Source organism: Grammomys surdaster, unplaced genomic scaffold (genome assembly GCF_004785775.1).
Source record: "Grammomys surdaster isolate TR1022 unplaced genomic scaffold, NIH_TR_1.0 61, whole genome shotgun sequence".
In the NCBI taxonomy this organism is placed as follows: Eukaryota; Metazoa; Chordata; class Mammalia; order Rodentia; family Muridae; genus Grammomys; species Grammomys surdaster.
In genome coordinates this window covers 11929820-11952623 of record NW_021604563.1, presented here as the reverse complement: position 1 = coordinate 11952623, position 22804 = coordinate 11929820, and the positions used below count along the sequence as shown (strand labels likewise).

The 22804-nt window shown below is 34.0% G+C and overlaps 2 pseudogenes; one reads left to right on the top strand and one right to left on the bottom strand.

Annotated features, from left to right (window-relative positions):
* The window catches only part of LOC114626986, a 36717-nt pseudogene extending 29166 nt beyond the window's left edge, over positions 1-7551 (top strand).
* A 13663-nt stretch (positions 7552-21214) lies between these two features.
* On the bottom strand, positions 21215-22048 carry LOC114608386 (annotated as a pseudogene).
* Between the last annotated feature and the right edge of the window lie 756 nt (positions 22049-22804).

Sequence of the window (22804 nt, the reverse complement as noted above, 5' to 3'; positions counted from 1 at the left end):
GTGCCCACTCTCATTCAAACCACCACATTCCAAAAGGAAGAAAATTATATTTATTAATTTTCTTTTTAACATGTAAGGAAATTACTACAAACTTACTATAAAAAATTGTGTTATTATTATAACACAAATTTTTATTCAACAGTTCTGAACATGTTTTTCACAAAAGGAAAGAGATGAGGTTGTGTCTTACTCATTGAGTACTTCAGTACTATCCATTAGGTCTTGAATCACACCACCACTGTTGCTATTGCAGCAACAATGAGTGCAAACGAAGTAAAGTTAAAAAAATTAATAAAGTGACCAGTAGATGAGTGAAACAAATGAGATAGAAAACAAAAATGTCAAAAAACTGAAAGGAAGAAAGACAAAAAAATGAAGGTAAGTAATTCAATATTTAAATTATTCTAAGAAAACAAGACAATCCTGGCCTATGTGAGCTGGTACAATATAAAGAGAGTGGGTAGCTCACTTGAGAAGATGCTATCAGAACAACACTTCTTTATTTTATTTTATTTTATTTTATTTTATTTTATTGGATATTTTCTTTATTTACAGAGACACAACACTTCTTTTAAAGTAGCAATCTTTGTTTTCATATAGAAAATATTCTGGCTATTTGTTTGTCTGTTTCAGGTTGTCAGTTTCAAAATAATGTTCTTCTCAACAATACTGTATTTAGAAGAGAGAATTTTCTATCTTCCTAAGAACTTTTACGCTACGATGGTCTGTAAATTGTGCTACTTTACATAATGCTAAAGGTAAAAATTCTGTATTCATTTAAGAATAACTTAAAATATATCAATTCTTAATTTTATTACACAACATTTGAATGTAGTACATTGATGAAGTAGCTAAGTACACATGAAAACACTTTGAGTTGGTTTGGTGAACTTTAACAGAAAACTAGAGCTCACACTTCTGGAAGAGTTTGAGTCTATATATGTGGATTTTGCTGATACTTAATCCTAGAATTAGGCCTTTTACAATGTTTTCCCAATTGCTATTATTGTTGAATTCTTGCAAGGTATGGCCTGTCTGGATCTTCATCTTCTGATTTTACTTGTTGTCCATAGCAGCTTTCATGACAGACAGAGAGATGTGCAGACTCCATACGTATATGTCATCATAATGGAGATATATGAAACTAACAGCCTACAGCATTGAGAATGCAATGCCTAACCAAGTCACTGTACCTGTGATAGCCAAATTTATTTCTTATGTGAGGTTTTCAATCCTTTGTATCTGCTGTGAATCTTTCTGTCAACCTAAAGAGGATGATATGACACACAATGACAACAACAAATAAAATCTCAGCTTCAGCAACCATCAATGTGCCTAGCTGTCAAAAATTTCTCTCAGGGAACTGTGGCATCCTTCCCCAGTATGTAATGTCAGAATTTTCTTTTCAATATGGATAAAAAAATTATGAAAAATGTTTTTTAGTAATATATAAGAATATACCAATCAAATTGGGCATAACTTTTATATTTTAATGCAAAATATATTTCTCTGTAGCCTTAAATAAATTTCTACAATGTCCACATGAAATGCTAATTTCATAGTAATTTGATTTTGAGTCATGGTGGTGGTACACAGTCATGTTTTCCCTTTTGGTGCACTGACTTCTGATTATTTAGAGAGAGTTTATTTGTACATAATGCGTGGTTGTGACATTTACTTGATTTAAGATTCTTAGAGCTTTAAGGTGATTTGCACTAAGCACAAGTGGAAGCTGATTATTCTTGAATCTAATATTTTTAATAAAGCTAATGCATGTTGTGGCTATGTCACTCAAAACTTGTTAAGCTGCAAGGGCATGTGCTACTGTTTTTATACTCTAGTTCTTTTTTCAATGTAATATCCATTTAGTTAACTTTAAGTAGAAAAAATAATGATACTTTACCCTTTGCCAATTTCAATTTAAAATATAAGGAATAAAATTGTGATCTATTATTATGTTTATCAATTATTTACAAAGTAATAATTCTACTATATACACCTAAATGGGATGAACTATATGTTTATAAATCTATATACTACACTATATAACATGCAAAAACTACTCAGAACAATAAAAAAAATTTAAGATGAACAATTGCATGAACATTTTTTGCTGCTTTTTCATATTTGGGTTTTAATTTACTACTTGATCAGCTACTGAAAACTAGGTTTTAGTACTTAACATTTCAATTCACAGAAGGAAATGCCTTCTACTGTAATTTTCAAAGAAAGTGAGATACAATATTTTATATCAACTTTACTCCTAAAGATAATTCTAATTTTTAAAAATTATAGTGAAGATTTCATAGCTTCTTTTAACGACTGCTTAATATATAAAAGAAGAAGAGTTTATTTGGGTAACAATCCGAGGGGTCCAAGAGCATGTGCTGAAATGTGCTCATGTCAACCTCAAGGTCAGTAAGCACTTAAAAAATGATAAATGTTTATGAGAGAGACTGGAGAGCTACCAGATTAGCTATATAGCAACCAGTACTTGAAATAACTAGCTGACTTACAAGGTTACTCTGTTAGTCTCTTCACATGAGAAGAATCTCTAAGAACCTCCAAATTGATTAAATGTCCTATTATTATATTTCATATTAGAAACCCAGCCACAACAATAGTTTCAATGAAATTAAGTGTATTCAAATTATACCAGATGCTGATACTTTAATACTTCTAGATTAAAAGATCATAATTCTGCATAACTATATTACTAGACGAATTGAAAATAAAACTGTTTACCACATTGAATCAGTGCAGTAGCATTAATCCTTAAGCGTGTGCTCATTTACTTACCAGTTAAAAGCCAAAACTCATTACGATTTTTTATTTGTGTATAATTTCCTTATTGTTATGACAATCTGGAACTTTTCTCAGTTAAATCCTCCACAGCCTTATCCTGTTATAGACTTTAGTGTAATAATTTAGGTCAAATATTTTCTCATTTTTAATGAAATTCTCCAGTTCATTTTCAGTAGACAAAACTGCACTTATTTTGTCTACAGCTCTCTATTAAAAAGCTAGTTGAGAGAGCTATACAGCCCATTGCACCTTTTCTGAGCACCTTCAGCCCAAACCTCATGTTGAACATTAGTCAGTAAGGGATTTTCTTGGCAATTCAGGTTTGAAATCTCTCCCAAATCTTCCTTGTCTGACAGTGCCTGGGATTTCCTACTTCCTTAAATACCGAGTCCTTCTTTGAAGTTGTTATTACCCCTTCAGCCAATTAGTGTTTATTGATATGAAGTCATCAAATACTGAAAAAATATTTTTCACTGGCCAGTACATAGTGCATCTTAGACAAGTATAAAATGACAATTCTGAAACAATGTATATAAACCAGTGTGTATTTGCCAAAACCCACAAGGTGTACAATACAAAAGGTAGTTCTGCTTAGAAGAAATGTGACTAGTTAAAAAATATATCAGTTTCCACAATAATAACAAATGGAGAACTTTAAATTTTGATTCATTAGGAAAATATAGTGGGGAGATGGAACAGTGCATTTTCTGATCATTAATTTACTAATCACAATTCAATAATATGTATGAATTATAATATTTCTTTTACATATAATTTAATTTATAACAATAAGAAAAAGACTGAATAGTTTAAAGAATTTTGACTTAGACACATGACTAAATAAACTATTGTCAGCAGTTTATAAGGCAATAAAATGGCTTTCTAATGATGCTAAATAGAGAAATAAGTCTTTGTTGAGGAATTAGTCAAAGCTATTTATATCAAACATGTTACAATAGCAAGCTTTGGGTTAATTAACAAGTTTGAAATCTATTTGACCCTGATGCATCTGAATGAAGATGGAATTGTATGTTTTGGGTGTGAAGTCACAAATTCTGTACTAAATCTTAGCCAATAGATAGAGAAGCTATATGAAACCTAAGCTGTTGTACATCTGGGACAATGTGTAGCTAAAGTGAGAGCGTTGATTATGTTAGGTGACGTTCTGACCATACAGCCACATTCCCAACCCTAACAGAGAATGGATTTAAGCTTCATTTTTCACTTTGAATATGACTTAGAATAACGTAATGTAAAGTAGTGCCTGGCATTTTATTTTATGGAAATCTTTTGAAAGATACTCTTGGAAGAATATGCAAAGGGACAAACTCAGAAATTCTAATTATTTGTTATTTTTGCAGCAAATTTAAAAAGAACATCTTAATAAACCTTTATTTTCATAGGCAGTTATTGAATTAAATTTTACATAAAAATAATAAAGAGGTTTCTCTTTCTCTTAAATTACACAAGTTATCTATCTTCTCTTAAGAAAAACAACAGGTAGATGCTTTACTTTTGATATAAATAAAATCAGTGTGTGTGTGTGTGTGTGTGTGTGTGTGTGTACATATCAGTCCAATCTTTTAACTTCTGAAATATGTATATTTTCTTTAGTCTTTCAAAACAGATAAATATGTATGGCACAGATCATAACACAGTTGTAATAATTGTTCTATTCCTAATTAATAGAATATTGTTGATAAAACTGCAGAAAAATAAAAATGGTATGTTTTGCTAATATAAAACAGTGAAAATTTAGTAGTTACAGGAAGCAGGAAACAATTGGTCAACACTTAAGAGCATGGGTTGATCTTCTAGATCCTGGACTTAATTCCTGGCATCCACATAGCAGTTCAAAACTGGAGTCTATAAATCCAGTTCTAGAAGACAGAAAATCATTTTTCAGGCCTCTGTGTAGATATGTGATGTACAGACATACATACAGATAGAATAAGCATATACACAAAGTAAAAATAAAGGGTAAACATAAAAATAAGTACTTAGCTGGTAATATCCTAATTTCTAGTTTTTCAGTAATGAATGAAGAAGGCTGCCATTCCTAAAAATGATTTTAATTTGGAATCAAAGGGAATTATGTTAATGAAGTACATGATGCCATTAAATAATAAAGATATGAATCTATACATATAAGCAACAGGGATGCAAGAGTGTCAGTGGAATCCAAAGATATATTCTCAAAAATCATAAATATCTGAATAATAAATCATGAACCAAAATTTTGTAGCTAGATTATAGAAATTAACACTGTTGAAATCATTTACACAATTACTAACTTTATTTTCGTATAGCAAGAAATTTTCTCTTGTCTCTAATAGCTTTTCAGTCTCTACTGATATTTTACACAATTTCTTTACTGTAGGTGATGTTCTATGTTCCGTTCTTTCTTTTGGTATTAAAATTAAAGGATTGTTTTCTGGAAGTTGTTCAGGGAAGCAAAGCATATTAGGTATTACATAGATTAACAATGTACAGCTCTGTGCAATAGCATATGAGTTATGTTCACAGATCCTTTACCTAGTATTTTTGGAAAAGAATTGATTCTAAAAGAAAGCAGACTCAAACATCTAAGAAATTTTTCACAGGTATTTTGAGTATTTTTCTCATTTGAAAAGTAATAGTTTTCTATAAAGATATAATTTGTTACCATAATGGATATGAATAAATGAGACCATGATAAATCTAATTTCTTTTGTCTCATAAACCAAGTCATGTCATACCCACTTTTTCACTTTTCCCCATACAAAATTTGATAATATTTTTCTTGTTATCTTTATCGTCCATGTCATAGAACATATTTTCAAGAGTAAATAATACTTGGCAACCGAAAGGACAATCAATTTATAGATATTATTTAGAGAAAATCAGTAAAGCAAATGATGTGTTTGTGCACAAGCGTGTTAAATTTTTATTCACATTATGTATCACCAAGGCAATCAAACTGTGGAAAAGAATATGATAATAAAGTTTTTTATGTATTTATACAAATGTCAAAATAATTTTAATGAGAAACTTAATAGTATCTTGAAGTTTGTGTTATTAATATATATAACAAAAAGACTTAAAATAAGAAAATACATACCTATCAAAGTTACTACAACATTTTATAACAATGTGCCTTATTCTGACATAAATCATTCTTAAAAATACATTCAATGCTTTCAGAAGTCATAGGTAGCTTTAATTTATTTAATAAATGCATTTCTTAGTAAACAACCACAGATTTTGTATTAGCATGTTCATGTATATGCAAATTATATTTATACTGATTAATATATAATATATTGATGAAATAGGTTAGTTAAAGTCCAATGTCTTCTGTATTTTCTGTAGCAATATTCACAAGATTTTAGAACAACAAAAATAAAATTTAAATTGCATCATTAATTTTACTGAAAAAATAGATTTTTATTAGCACCTCAAAACAGAATAGAAGATCCCTTTTCCATTCCAGCTGAATAAGCCGTGTTCTCTAGGAATTTGCTGCAGAATGTGGTTTTGGTGGCCCTAGCCATGTTGTGTTCGCTTCTTAGTCCTTTTGCCTATTCACCTGTGTACCCGGCTGACTTACCCCATCCTGTGCCAGAAACGTGCAGCTACTGGCACTGTGCCCTATCAATCCTCAGCAGTGACCCCAGAGCAGAAGAAGGAGCTATCTGACATCACTCACCAAATTATGGATCCTGGTAAGGGCGTTCTAGCTGCAGATGAATCCACTGGAAGCACTGCCAAATGACTGCAGTCCTTTGGGAGAGAGAGCACCGAGAGCAGGCGTTTCTACTGCCAGCTGCTGTTGAAGGCTGATGACCCTGTTAATCCCTGCAATGGAGGTGGGGGTGTGGGGTGGGGTGAGGTTCCATGAGACACTGTACCAGAAGGCAGATGATGGACGTCATTTCCCCCAAGTTATCAAGTCTTAGAGTGGTGTTGTGGGCATTAAGGTAGATAAGGATTTGGTGCCATTGGCAGGAACCAATGGCAAGACCACTACTCAAGGGCTGGTGGGCTGTCTGAACGCTGTGCCCAGTATAAGAAGGATGGAGTCAACTTTGCCAAGAGGTGTTGTGTGCTAAAGACTTGGAACATACTCTGTTGACCCTTGCCATCATGAAAAAAGCCAATGTTCTGGCCCATTATGCCAGCATCTGCCAACAAAATGACATTGTACCCATTGTGGAGCCTGAAATCCTCCCAGATGGGAACTATAACTTGAAGAGTTGCCAATATGTAACTGAGAAGGTACTGGCAGCTGTCAACAAGGCTCTGAGTGACCACTATGTCTATATGAAATACACATTGCTGAAGCCCAACATGGTCACCCCTGGCCATGCTTGCACCCATAAATTTTCCAATGAAGAGATTGCTGTGGAAATGGTCAGAGCACTTCATCACACATTTCCCCTCCCCACCCCGGCTGTCCCGGGGGTCAGTTTCCTATTTGGAGGGCAGAATGAGAAAGAGGCATCTATCAACCTCACTGATGTCAAGTGGCCCCATCTGGAACAATGACTTGTTCCAGAGACTTGACTTTCTACTATGCCTGAGCCCTGCTGGACTCTGCTCTAAAAGCCTACGATGGGAAGAAGGAAAACCTGAAGGTGGTTCAGAAGGAATACATCAAGAAACTCTTGCCAACAACCTCGCTTGTCAAGGGAAGTATACCTACCCCAAGTAATCAGTTTGGAGTTGCATCCAGGGAATCTCTTTTTCTCTAACCATGCCTACTAACCAGAGATTCTCCATCAACACTCCAGGCCCACGTCTACCTGATTGCTATTGAAGAGGGACCTTCAGGCTCTTACCCATCACTCTTGCTGCCCTCATGTGTGTGGTGTTGTCTGTGATTGCTATTTCTTCAATCCCTTCCACCCCACTGCCAATATAAAATTATTTAAGGCAAAAATAAACTTTTTTCATCGGGTAATTTCTATTTAAAGTTGATCTCAGAAATCCCATCAGAAATATGGATAGCATCTTATTTTGTTTCTTATTATAACTTATTAACTTTTAGCAATCAAGTTAATATTTTTTCTTGAATTATGACATTATATATTCATGCTTAGGTGCTGTTTGTAAGAAAACATGTTTATTTAATAAAGTTTTGAAGTGACTAAAGAGTAATTAACAAGAATTTATAGTTTCCAACTAGGGAAATGTATGCAAAAAATCCTCAAAATATTGTTAATTTTTAAGTCATAAAAACATAAAATTAAATTTGGACATTTTAAAACATTTAAAATCATGAGTAAAGAGATCTCTAAAACATCAAACATAATACAAAAAACGAAAATAAATAAATCTAATGGGAAAGTTATCTTGCAGGTTTATTTGCATAAGCCAGCTGCAGTTGCATCAATGACTATGCAGGACTACTCCTATTTAATATGGTCATCACGATTGTTTCTGAAAATTGAAAAAAGGAGTATTTGAAGTCCTGTGTGGTCAATCAGGCAGAGGGAAAGGCTACATCATCGATTAGAGCCATTAGAATTTTGAACCACATTCACATAACTAGCACCTCAGGTTATATATTTCACTGTTCCCAAAAACAAATAAAACACAGTTAGAGTATAAGTCAACATATTGTATTTTTGTGTTGTATTATACAGAGAATATTGTTCATGTTTAAGTATATGATATCCATTTACACAATCTCCAATGACACTCTCTATAAGTACATACCTATTTTGTTGTTTTACAAATAAGATTATGTTTTATATTTTAATGTATGCATTGATGTTTGATGCCTAAAAACTTATTTTTAAATTTAAATAGTTTAAACAGATTTAAATACATAATACATATTCCATTATGTGCATATGCTTGGCTTATTTAACTTAACATAATGATCTACAATTTTGACCACATTGTGACAAGTGACAAGATTTCATTAATTTTTAATGGCAGAATAGTATTTTATTGTATATGTCTACTGTCTTTTCTTTATTTTCTCATTAGCCAATGGAAATTTAGATTTCATTTCTTGGTTATTGTTAATATAATGCTACAGTGAATGTAGAAATGTAGGTATCTCTTTGGAAAACCAATTTCACCTTCCTTTGGATATACACAAGCTACCAGGTTTGTTGGTTCTCATGCTAGCTTCATTTTGATGAATGCCCACATTATTTTCTACAATGATTGTCTTAAGTAACACTCTTACTAACAGTGTGTGTAAAACTTTCCTTTTTTCTACATCCCTTCCATTGACATATACAAGCATTTGGTCAAGTACTAATACACATTAAATTAAACTAAATTAAATAAATAAAAATGAAAAACAGAAACAAGCAGTTTATGTTGTGACTTGAAAATTTTAACTATGTACATAAAATTAAATTAAATAAAATAAATAAATAAATAAATATTAAGAAGAAGAAATAAGCAGTTGGTGTTGTGACTTGAAAATTTTTTACTATGGTGCCAGATTTTTCGTGCTGCTTGTCATGTACATTATGTTGAACTAAATTACATGATAAGAAAATTCTTGCCAATGTCTGCAAATTTTAAAATGTCTGATATTTCTGTTAGTTGGGATTTGATTGTTAAAGTCATTCCCCAGCAAATCAAAGACTCTCTGAAGAAGCTCAGTCACTCACATCATCATATTTAGATCCACATAAATTATATTGTTTCTATCTAATGCTCTTTCTCCCACCTGGAAGCTGGATTATAGGCTCAAGACCGTTTTTCCTAGTACATTGTGTCTTCTGATGGGAATTCTGCTAGTTTTATTTCTGGGTGGACTGCTGTTGTTTTAAACATTATTGTTATTTTATTTAACAATCATATACGAAGAATGATTATGAAATAAATTTAAAATTAATATATGATACTTTGATAAACACACTACCCATGAATACAATATATAGAGCAAACTTTTCTTGAATTCTACATCTTCCTGACTTAATATTCTGAGTACTTGAATTTTAGGTGTATTCTACTAAATATAGTTTGTTGTAATTATTTTTTTCAATTAAATTCAATGCAGCCCATCAGCTTCCTGAAGATAATATACAGTGTCTTTTCAAGAGAATGTAATACTCTACTAATATAAGAGGTTTGTCACTGAGGGAACAGTTCACATTTTAGAAGTATTTTAGATAGTTATATGTTAGTATTTTTTCTATGGATACTCACTTCTTTCCTACTTTGAAATTATTACTGTTTTGTTAATGTATTTTGTTAATTTATAAATAAGAGTATACATTTGTATTGCTAAATTTGTTAGCCCTTTTAATAAACAAATTTTAAAATCTTTCAACAGGTACTTAAGAAACGGTACAAAGCATTTCTCAAAGTATGCTTATCAACAATGATAGCAACAATTGTACTTTAATTCTGAGAAAAGATTTTTAAGTGAACATGTTTTGAATTATAAATATTCACTTAATTTTATCCCGATTTAGAAATTTCTTCATAGTAAGGTCATGCAAGTCTAAATTGCTTCTGAAAACTGTATTTTATGATGATTGCATAGCTTATGAAGGCCTTTTGACCTGGGATTTTAAGTTATTTACAATGTCTAGTTTAAAACCACACACTTTAAGAAGGGTTTTAAATGGTATGTAACTCACTATCTTAATGTTAAAAAGTCTTCCCAGCAATGGTTATTTGCTCTGTCTTTATTTCCAGTAATACTTTCTTTATTCATATCACATTTAAAAAAAACAACACATTTATGGTTTACACAAGTAGACCATAAAAATAAAAAACAAAAGTTGGCCTACACATTAGGTCAAATTTTGATTTATGTCACAATATAAACATAACCTTATAATTTTAAATGCCAAACTATTTTAAATTTAGACAAACACCAAATTTCAATTTTTATAAATGAAGCAGAACCATTTCAAAGTGTTTTAAATTTGTATTATCATTGTTCACTAATCTTTGTAATTCCTTCATTAAAGCCTGATCATCATATAATAATTTCAAAAATATAAAAAGATAAATTTTACATGCCTCATAGAAAAGGATAATCAGTTTTCTCTAGGAATGAGTTCTATTATAGGTTATCCAATCCCAAGTGATCAGCTCTCAACACACATGATAATAAAGAATCAGAGTATTATGGGTTTTGTAAGTGTGTGTGTGTGTGTGTGTGTGTGTGTAAGAATAAAAAGTAAGAGCAGGTCATGAGATCACGAATTTGAGAGGATTTAGAAGTAGACTTAGAGGTGGAAAGGAAAGGGTGGAAATTATGTAAATATAGTACGCATGTATGACCTCATAAAATAAAAATATAGAGCAAAAGTTATTTAGTAGTACATTTTATCATAATGATTTAACAGAGTTATGTCAAAGACATTGTTTACTTGACTACTGAGATTGAAGATGCTTTCTCAAGGGGCATGCTTTATTCTCTGTCTCTTTTAATAAAGCCTTATATACTTTCAACTAAATCTTCTGTAATGCAACTTTTAATTTTTGATTTAACACAATTTCAAACACTTGGGAAAAAAATCTCCTTGAGAGATTGTTTAGATCTTGTTATCTTGGGGTTATTTCTTTGGTGTAATGTCTTAATTAGGTTAATTTATGTAAGTAGAATTAACCCACTATAGGTTGTACCACACAAGGTTTGCAACATGACTATAAAAATGTAGAGAAAATTAGATGAATATTAAATATATACACACTCATTTTCTCTGAACTTGACTATGTATGCAATGTGAATAGATGCTACAAGTTTCTATTCCTTGACTTTCCCATATTAATGTAGTATAACTTGGAAATTTTAGCAAAAACAAACACCTCTCTGAAGGTTGCCTTTATCTATATATTTTATAAAGTAAAAGAACTTTAAAAAAATTTTCAAATTCATTTTTCCTGAAGGATAATTGATTTCATTGTATTGGACAAATTTTCAGGTGATTGTGAATTACTTATTTAGTGTGTTGAACATCGTTGGGTTGTCGTGCATGTCTGGGTTGATGTGTGGGTCCTCCTTTTGCCCCCAACCAGGGACTAGGGCCTCTGCTCAGAGAGGCAGAGGCATACAAAGTTGACTGGGTTCACCCCACGGCAGTGCCTCAGGGGTGGGGAGCACAGTCTGAGGTCTCCTGAGGAGGCAGAGCTCTTGGCTTGGGGGTCCCTGGACCAAAAGTTGGCCGGGAAGCAGCTAGTTCTTAGGCTCTTGGGCTCCCAGATGCCACTGGGTGGGGGGGGCGTGAAAGGGCCAAAAGCAAAGTGGGCCATACAGGGTAGATTTGCCTGCAGCTGAAGAGGAGAAGGGGAGAGATGAGTTCCAGTTGTGTCCCAAAGGGATGATAGTCTCCCTTGGCTGTGTGGTAGCTGCTCCCTTGGCTTGGATGGCTGGCTTGGCTTGCTTGCTTGCTTGGGTTGGTGGTCTCAATGGCTGGGAATGCAGAGAAGTCTTCTACAAGAGATTAGACAGTGGCTCTGTAGGCAAACAAACAAACAAACAAACAAAACAGAAAACAACAACAACAAAAACAAAAACAAACAAAAAACCCCAACTTCTTCATTCTTCCCAAGGATGGATCCCAAAGAAGAAAAACAGTTCATGGTCTTAAGATGTTTATTTTCATGGCAGAAAGTAGATAAAAACTATACCCCAGTATTTTTAGGGCAGGCCTGAGGTTAAACACATTTCACAAAGAGAAGAGTCTGGGAAGGAAGGTTTAATTGGCTATGCTCCTCTGGCCTTTAGGTACCTCATTAATATGGAGATCTGTCTTGAGGCTCTGTGGCTTGTAGTCACACCCTCTACCTGAGGAAGGGCTAGCGGGTATTGTCCTACATGACCCCACTCTATGGAGGTCTGAGGCCTTGTGTCAGGAGCCTAGAGTCTGGGAGTGTAGCAAGAAACTCATGTCATCCCTTATGGTCACCTGAGTCTCACTTGGGGCCCCTCAGGATGACCTGGGGTCTCCAGCAGTTTCCAACCAGTGTAGTACTTGACCAAAAATCAGGCTGTTCTTTTATGATCCTATAAAACAGTTAACTTTATCTATGAACACCAGATAGGCAAGTAGACAGGTCATTCAGTAAAGTGATCCTTTACTTGAATTTACATCGTATGATTTCTGTTTTTTTTTTTTTAAACACATTTTAATTTGTTACTCATTTTCTGTGTTTTAGCACTATGTATCCTTACCAAGCTAGGGATTTTTAGTAGCCATGGGCTTTCTTTTTGTTGTTGTTGGATATTTTTTTTATTTACATTTTAAATGTTTCCCACTTTCTTGGATCTCCATAGAAACATTTTATCCAGTGCCTCCTCCCTCCGTTTCTATGAGAGTGTTCTCCCACCCATCCACCCACTCCTGCTGTATTCCCATGCACTGGGGAATCCAGCCTTCACAGGACCAAGGGCCTCTCTGTCATTGATGACCAACAAGGCCATCCATTGTTACATATGCAGCTGAAGCCATAGGTCCCTCCATGTGTACATAGTTTGGTTGATAGTTTAGTCCCTGGGAGCTCTGGGAGGTCTGGTTGGTTGATATTGTTCTTCCTATTGGGTATCAAACTCCTTTAGCTCCTTCAGTCCTTTCTCTAACTCTTCCACTGGGGACCTGTGCAAAGTCCAATGGTTGGCTGCGAGCATTTGCCACTGTATTTATCCTGGAGTTTTTTGTTTATTATTATTATTATTATTATTATTATTATTATTATTATTTTGGTTGGGAGACTTTCAGTGACTGCTGCTATTTCTTTAGGGGTTTTGAGACTTTTAGATGGTTTATCTGATCCTGATTTAAGTTTGGTACTGGTATTTGTCTAGAAAATTGTCGATTTCATTCATATTTTACAATTTTGTTGAATATAAGCTTTTGTACTAGGATCTGACTATTTTTTTTAATTTCCTTGAATGTCTCTATTTTTATTTCTGATCTTGTTAATATGGATACTGCCTCTGTGCCCTCTGGTTAGTCTGGCTAAGGGCTTATCTATCTTGTTGATTTTCTCAAAGGACCAGCTCCTAGTTTTGTTGTTTCTTTGTATGTTTTTTTTTTTTTTCTACTTGTATGCTTTTGACCCTGTGTTTGATTGTTTCCTGCCTTCTACTCCTTTTGGGTGTATTTGCCTTCTTTTTGTTCTAGAGCTTCCAGATGTGTTGTCAAGTTGCTAGTGTATGCTCTCTCCAGGGTGTTTTTTCTTTTTTTAGGCACTTAGTGCTATGAGTTTTCCTCTTAGCACTACTTTCATTGTGTCTCATAACTTTAGGTATATTTTGCCTTCATTTTAATTAAATTCTAAAAAGTCTTTAATTTCTTTCTTTGTTTCTTCCTTGACCAAGTTATCATTGAGTAGAGCGTTGTTCAGCTTCCATGTGTATGTGGGCTTTCTGTTGTTTTTTTTCTGTGATTGAAAACCAGCCTTAGTCTGTGGTGATCTGATAGGATGCATGGGATTATATCAAACTTCTTGTATCTGTTGAAACATGTTTTGTGAACAATTATACTGTCAATTTTGGAGAAGGTACTATGAGGTGTTGAAAATAAGGTATATTCTTTGGTTTTAGGATGAAATGTTCAATAGATATCTGTTAAATCCAGGTTAATAACTTTTATTAGTATCACTGTGTCAATGTTTATTTTCTGGTTCCATGATCTGTCCATTGCTAAGAGTAGGATGTAGAAGTCTCCCACTATTATCATATGAGTTACAATGTGTGCTTTGAGCTTTAGCAAAGTTTATTTTATGAATATGGTCACCCTTGTATTTGGAGTATAGATGTTTAAACTTGAGAACTTGAGAGTTCATCTTGGTAGGGTTTTTTTTTTTTGGGGGGGGGGGATGAGTATTAAGTGTCCTTCCTTGATATTTTTTGAAAACTTTTGTATGAAAGTCAATTGTATTCAATATTATAATGGCTAGTCTTCCTTGTTTCTTGGGACCATTTTCTTGGAAATTATTTTTCCACCTTTTACTCTGAGGTAGTGTCTGTCATTGTCACTGAGGTGTGTTTCCTTTATGCAGCAAAATTCTGTGTCCTGTTTATGTATCCTGTGTGTTAGTCTATGTCTTTTTATTGGAGAATTGAGTCCATTGATATTGAGATACTAAGGAAAAGTATTGTTACTTCCTGTCATTTTTGTTGCTAGAGGTGGAATTATGTTTGTGTGGCTATCTTCTTTTGTGTTTGTTGAAAGAATATTACTTTCTTGCTTGTTCTAGGGAGTAGTTTCCCTCCATGTTTTAGAGTTTTCCACCTACTATCCTTTTTAGGGCTGGGTTTGTAGAAACATATTGTATACATTTCGTTTTGACATGGAACATTTTGGTTTCTCCATCTATGGTAACTGAGAGTTTTGCTGGCTATAGTAGCCTGGACTGGCATCTCTACTTTTTTAGGATGTGTATGACATCTACCCAGGATCTTCTGGCTTTTATAGTCTCTGGTGAGAAGTCAGGTATAATTCTGATACGTCTGCTTTCATATGTTACTTGACCTTTTCCCCTTACTGCTTTTAATATTCTTTCTGTGTTTTGTCCAATTTTTGTTTTGATTATTATGTGATGAGAAGAATTTCTTTTCTGGTCCAGTCTATTTGGAGTTCTGTAGGCTTCTTGTATGTTCATGGTCACCTCTTTCTTTAGATTAGGGAAGTTTTCTTTTATAATTTTGTTGAAGATACTTGTCTTTATGTTGGGAATTTTCACTCTCTTCTATACCTATTATCCTTAGTTTTGTCTTCTCATTGTGTCCTTGATTTCCTGGATGTTTTGGGTTAGGAGCTTTTTCACCCTTTGCATTTTCTTTGACTGTTGTGTCAATTTTTTTTTATGGTATCTTGTGCACCTGAGATGCTCTCTTCTATCTCTTGTATTATGTTGTTGATGCTTGCATCTATGATTCCTGATCTCTGTCCTAGATTTTCTATCTCCAGGGTTGTCTTTCTTAGATTTCTTTATTGTTTCTATTCCAACTTTTAGATCCTGGATGGTTTTGTTCAATTCCTTCACCTGTTTGGTTGTGTTTTCCTGTAATTCTTTAAGGGATTTTTGTGTTTCCTTTTTAAGCACTTCTACCTGTTTACCTGTGTTCTCCTGTATTTTTTAAGGGAGTTATTTATGTCCTTCTTAAAGTCCTCTATCATCATCATGAGAAGTGATTTTAAATCTGAATCTTGGTTTCCCAGTGTGCTGGGCTGTCTAGGATTTGATGTGGTGATAGAACTGGGTTCTGATGATTCCAAGTAGCCTTGGTTTCTGTTGCTTATTTTCTTGAGCTTGCCTTTTGCCATCTGGTTATCTCTAGTGCTACCTGCCCTTGCTGTCTCTGACTGAATTTTATCCTTTCTGTGATCCTGGTTTTGTCAGAACTCCTCAGACTCCAAGTGTCTCTGTGATCCTGTGATCCTGTGATCCTGGGTTTGTCAGAACACCTGCTAGTCAAGCTGCCTCTGGGATTCTGAAATCCTGATGTGAACAAGCTCTAGATATTGTGTTGTGTCAGGGTTCCTAGGAGTCAAGGTTTCTCTGGGAGTTGCAGAGGTGGGTGGGCAGCCAGAGCCCTGGGCTTATTCCAGTCACAGGTACAAGCTGGAAGGAACCAGTGCCTCTGGCTGGGCAAGGGTTTGTGTTTCCCTGGTTCTTGTGGTGGTCTCAGTTATCCTGTGTGCTGGGAAAGATGTTGTATCCTAAGATTTAATATTGGATGTGTCAGAGCTCCAGTGCTTCCTGGTGTGTCCAATCTCCTTGGAGTTGAACTTCCTCTGTGATCTTGTGATCCTGTAATACTGGGCATGTTAAAGCACCTGGGAGTCAAGTTTCCTCTGAGTCTTGTAGAACTGGGTGCAGAGCCAGAGACCAAGGTTTGCTCAGGGAACAGGCTCAAACTGGAAGGAACCTGTGCCACTGGCCAGGAGAGGGTTCCTGAGTTTCTGGATCTTGGGGATCCTAGTTACTCCTGGTGTTGGGGCAGATGTTGTGGTCTCCTCCCCTGTGATCCTAGGAGTTTTCATATGATTTCTGTTTAAATTAAGAAGCTTACACTCAAAATAGTGAGTTCTGGATAATGTATAAAACACCAAAAGGTTGATAATTATAATTATTATATTGAATCACATAAAATATAAACAGTATTTTAATTTAAAAAATCAGTAGCTTTATAAAAAAAAGATATTTCATATTTTAGTTCATCATTATGGCAGATGTTATAGAAAATAAACAGAAACTGAAAATTAAATGAGCTATATACTTCTTTAAATATAAAGAAATAGTCTAAATTCTATGCAAGAATGAAAGTTACTAATAAAAGTTTTGCTAAAATTTTACAAATCAGAGAAATGAACTTCATTAAATCATTAAAGTTTATGTGTCACAAATATGCAGTTTGTTCACATTTTAGTTATAACTTTAGGAGGGATAAGAAGGCAAAATGAATGCTGTTCTAACTTGTGTTTCTCAAGTACTTATTTTTTAACAAATATGTGTAAAGATAGATAAACAGATGATATATACGTAGACAACATGTTTGATGTTAAATGATACATGATAGATAAATTTCAAGCAGTTAGACCTGTAAATTCATAAGATATTGTAATTCTTTACAAGTTAAATAGTAAATGTATCTATCTCCTGCTTCCTTATGTACAGAAATAAAAATTGGGAATGAAAATGATATGGCTACCTATTATTTTTGATCTCCTATATTTTGTAATATGCATTTTGTGAAGTGTATACATACAGGAGAACATATACAGGCTGCTACAGAATTATGTATGACTTAGGTTTAAGTAAGTTTATTTTTAATTAAATGTTTTACAATTTTTCATGTTATCATTGTGCAAAATTATGCCAATTTTCTGTGAGGCTGAAATAAGCATATAATTCTGTTCTATTTTCATCACAATAAAAGTATGAATGTCACTCTAAATGGATTAAATGTTAATTCAATATTCATTAAATGTTAATACCACACAGGCATGTTTTCTTAAGGGACACTTTCCACAGGGAACTCTCATCTGAAAACACATACAAATGTGTTTGCATGTGAAACTTAGAGAATATATTCTCATAACCTCAAGGATAGGAAAACTACTAAGACCACATAGTTTTTCTTTTAAGTCAGTTGTCATAATAGAAGAAAAGTTAATGACTACGCCATTTTCACTGAGGTGGACTTTTCTCTTAGATAGGGGATACTATTATTCCGTTTTGTTTTTATATTTAGCAATAATAATTTTTTACTCTTTAGCACTATAGCTATAATCTTCTGAATAAATTCATGTATGATTATTTTATGTTTACATAAAAATTCAAGTAACAAATATTTTTCATAAATTGTTTATGTAGACTATTTCATTATTCTTGCAAATGAATAAAGGATAGGAAATTTATGCATATTTATCATCCATCTCTGGGTCCTATGAGTTTCTGTTTTTCAGTTAAAACTGAATGTCAAGCATACTAATCCACAAACTCTCCCACAGGGAATACTTGATTTTCATGCTTTATATAGCCTGGGTAGAGCCATTAGTTTATGTAACTTGCCATTGCCTCTTTATTGCTTGTTTAGAATCCCAAACTGTTGCATTCTTTATTTTTGATGAAATCATCTAATTCAAACATTATTGTAGAATGTGCTAGTATACCTCTGGCTATATGTGCCAATTAATATTTTCAAGTATTTATGTGGAGTTTTTCATAGTTTATTTACTCAATGATTATACAGTACTATGTTGAATAAAAACAAATATATGTACAAACAAATGTATAGAATCAGAATACTCTTCTAGGAAAATTGAATATATTGTAGTTAAGATAGCTATAACTTTCCTAGTCATCTTCTTCAGTTTTCTATTTGTTTATTTTTTAGGTAGCATAAACTTTCAATGTGAAATATCCATATATATCATCATATTCATCTATTAGCATCTGATCCAAATACTCTTGATGGTTGATCAGCTTATTCTGTATTTCCATTATTTTCTCTTTGACACACATCCCATTCCGTCTCTCATTCCACCTCCCTTTAACAATCTTCTTTTTAGAAACATAATAACATTTCTACATTCATTTAACATACATCGATGCATAATTCAAATTATATCTGTCTGTTAGTGAAAATGTTATATTTATCTTGCTGAGTAAAGCTTCCTTTGCTTTACATAAACATGTTTAGTTTTACCTATTTTCATATGAATATCACAATTAATTTTTTTAAAACAAATATCAACAAAATTGAGGGAGCATACTTATATTTTATTTTAAATCTGAATTTATGTTTTGAAATGAAAATGCAAGATAACAAACTTTTATGAAATTGCCACATGAGAACACACTTTAAAATACATGCTGTGTTTACTTAGAAAGTGTTAACAATAAATTCAGTCTAAGCAAGAATCTATCAGTTATAATGTGAATTCCTTCCTTTCTTTGTGCAAAAAGGAAGCTTGTGGAAAATGCTGGGCACATCAGGAGAGCGAACAATGACTCAGCACCTCCGTGATAAGGAAACCTGGAGCACAGTCTCCCTGGTTGGGATGAACTGTAGTCTGTAGCTTCTCTGTATGGGCTGCAGGGTCAACCACTTGTGTGCCATGGCCCTTTCATTTCTAGTGACGATACAAATATCACCATAATTTTCCTTCCATTGTATACTTCAACAGAAAAGTCAGCGTGCTACACATAGTACATGGAGTTCAGTGAACTTTCTTGAGACTCTCAGCACTCTGGAAAAACCTTTTTTCAGAAGTTTCTTTTCTTTCTTTCTTTTTTTTTTTTTTTGCAGTGTGTTAAATGTATTTAAATTAGTTTGTGGAAGTTACATGAACTGTGCACCTTTATTTCTCTTTATACAAAGTAGAGGTAATACTATCTTCCTCCTAGGTTTTATAAAGATTGTCTTTTTTTTAATTTATTTTTTCTCAAATCGTAATTCATTCACACAGGGGTTATAAACACAGAAAGGCAGGATGTGGGGAAGGGAATGACACTGGAGTGTGGATGATCAGGGGGAATACAGATTTCATCAGAACCGGGTATCAGCTGGGTGAAGGTTCAGGGGACGAGTCACTATGACTCTGCCTATGACTCGCTTGTCCTTATCTAAGTTGGTATTGTCTGCCCAGGCTACCTATTTACAAGGTCTATGACTACTCAGGCTTGTAAATTTCCACAAAAGCTGTCTGTTTACATTAGCTTATAGCCATCTGCTTTGACGTTTTTCCACTGAGACCCAAGACTTGGTGTTAGTATACATGTATGACAGGCCTATTGCTGATTTTAGGCTCATGGCTGATTTTAGGCCTTCAGTGTGTAAGCAGGGATGCCCCTGACATCTCCTCCCTTCTCTAAGTATAGAAGGGCTGTGGCAATTCTAAACTTGAGAAGGCGGGGATAGAGGCCTGACCTCCTGTATTTGAAGGGGACCTTGTAATGGCTCCAGTCCCCCTGTCGTTGTCCAGATCTTGGACTTTGGGGATATCATCCACACAAACCAGTACTCACAAGGTGGGTCGAGTTGTCTCTGCCATGACTCTACTCTGGCTCAAACCATCTTCTCTCCAATTACAGTAGATTTCATCTCTCCTTTCCTTTTGCTCTGACAACTGATATTATAGTATGTTCCTGTAGAATTCCTTCATTTCATTCTAATAATCAACAGTTTGAGGCTGTTACATAACCACATAACTGTTCTTTTAGATATTTTGATCTATAAAACTAAGCTGATTTGTATAAGAATAAGTAAGAAGCAAATGCTGGTGGATCTTAGCACCTTGCCATCATGTCTGCTACAGATGGATGGTAGCCTTCAAAGAGTCAACCAAGTTTGCACATGATTTTCCTCTTACATAAATACTAAAGTTATTTATGTTACAATAATAAACCACAATTTTTTAAATAACAAATATGTGCCCTGGACAACTGTCACAAAACCAGTAGCTATAATGTATGCTATGGTGGTCCCAATATTCATTTCCATAAATTAGTTCCAAAACAAGGGTTTGAGCCCTTGACTCTTCTCAGGGATTCAAGTTCTAAGACATATCATTTGACATTATTGTTTGTACATTTAACAAAATCTAGAACATCATTCTTAACATGAGTAGGGAGTATAAAATCATCACTGAAAAGCTTTACTGCTTCATAATTACTTCAAAATTCACAGTATTGCTAAATCTTGCTAATTATAAAAGGATAGCCTTGTAATTTCTTCTATGATGATAGTACCATTATTGACATTTATTTGTTCCTAATTCAATTTCATTTCAACTACCTGATGTCGAAGTTGAGGTAGCTGCATTGTGGCTGCATTGTGGCAGAGGTATCCTTCAAAGACCAGCTGGAGCATCAAATTTGATTTAAATGAGAGGGAAATAAAGTCTCCCTGACAGTCTTCTCATTTGGCATTCAAAACAACAACAACAAAAAATGGACACATATCCCCACCCCACTCCCAATCATTTCTTTAGTGATAAAAGTACAGTTCTTTTGTGAGCATAGACACAATACACAGGATCTGTATCTTTGCTTGGAAAGTGGAGTCCAGGGAGAAGGACTCAAAACTCTGTTGCCACCTTCCGGTTAACATGCGTGAGAATGTTCATAAACTCAAGCTTGTGCGCTTACAGCTGCTTTATGGCTCATAGTTACTGGATGAACCAAGACCCGGCCTTTGAATTTCTCCAAAAATAGTAACTGGGTACTGTAGAATAAGCATACAGGAAGTCAGTCTCCACCAGTATCTTCTGCATGCCATATCCTCGTCAGTTCCACTGTCTGTCTCAATGTCACAATCCAGCTCCATACCTCGGCAGGCCTAAATGATGAAGAATTTCGGCTTTCCAGTCAGACTCCGGCAATAGTCTCCTCTGAAGAAACTAGTTAATTTTTTCAGGTCAACATTCCCATTTGTTCCCAAAATTACTCCTTCATCACTATGGCTTAGAATCACACAGACAAAGCTACTCCTTTTGCTATGATCTTCCTTAGAAACACTATCCATCAATTCTGTAATTTGTTCATGAGTAAGATCATTTTTACTCCTGACTTCATATTTTAGGCCCATCAATGTCTCTCTGAAGTTGGCTGCATCCACATCCATACCAGACCGAGATATCATTCCAGTGCTTTTATGGAAATTCTTATAATTAATTATTACACATAAGCCCATTTCAGGATAATCCATTTTGTAACTACTATCTAGATAGATTCCAGAATCCATTGACTTGCTTCCATATATGGTCTTTACTTCAAAATTATTAATGGATTTTTAATCCACCGAGGTTTTGTTGTTCTCCATGGTCACTTAATGTACTGACCCAAGCTCCGCACCACAGGACACTCTTTTTTGATCCCACAAACATCAACACTCCAACAGCAGCCTCCCGCTGGCTCCATCCATGCGCCGCCCCCTCTCCAGCATACTTATTTTTAAGAGGTTTTTTTTTTCATATTTGTGGATTAAAGCAGCCAATTCATACAGATAGTGTTTATGGCACTTCTAATTCATCCCCCAAACCTAGGTAAAATATTTTCTCATAATTATTTGTGTTTATACATTTCGATAAGCATAAACAGTTGGTGAGAGTATTCATAAATTAGTAAATGATTTGATACAGATTTTGTCTTTTAAAATAAGATAGTCAAATACCTCCTATTTGTTGCCATATTACCCTAATTACATAATATCTGACATTGTTTCCATAAATCTTTACAAGGATTTTAGAACATTTTAGGACTTACTAATTATTTAGTATCTATCACCCACAAAATAACAAAGTTTTCTATTTTACCTGTCATTTAAATGAACCTAAATTTAAACTGGGATTTTGATGTGTGTACCCTTTGGGTTTGCATGCCTATTCTAGTTCTCCTTTATTATAAGTATGAATTTGCTGAACATTTTCTCTGGACAGCTTATAAATATTCCTGTAAGAAACTATTAATTTAAGTTTTTCAAGACCCATTTCAGCAAATTTAGGATTTTAGGTCCAGAAATGAAGTAAGTTGTCTCCTTTTGTTCCTCCCTGTTAAATACAGCTCTAATTTTTGGAAA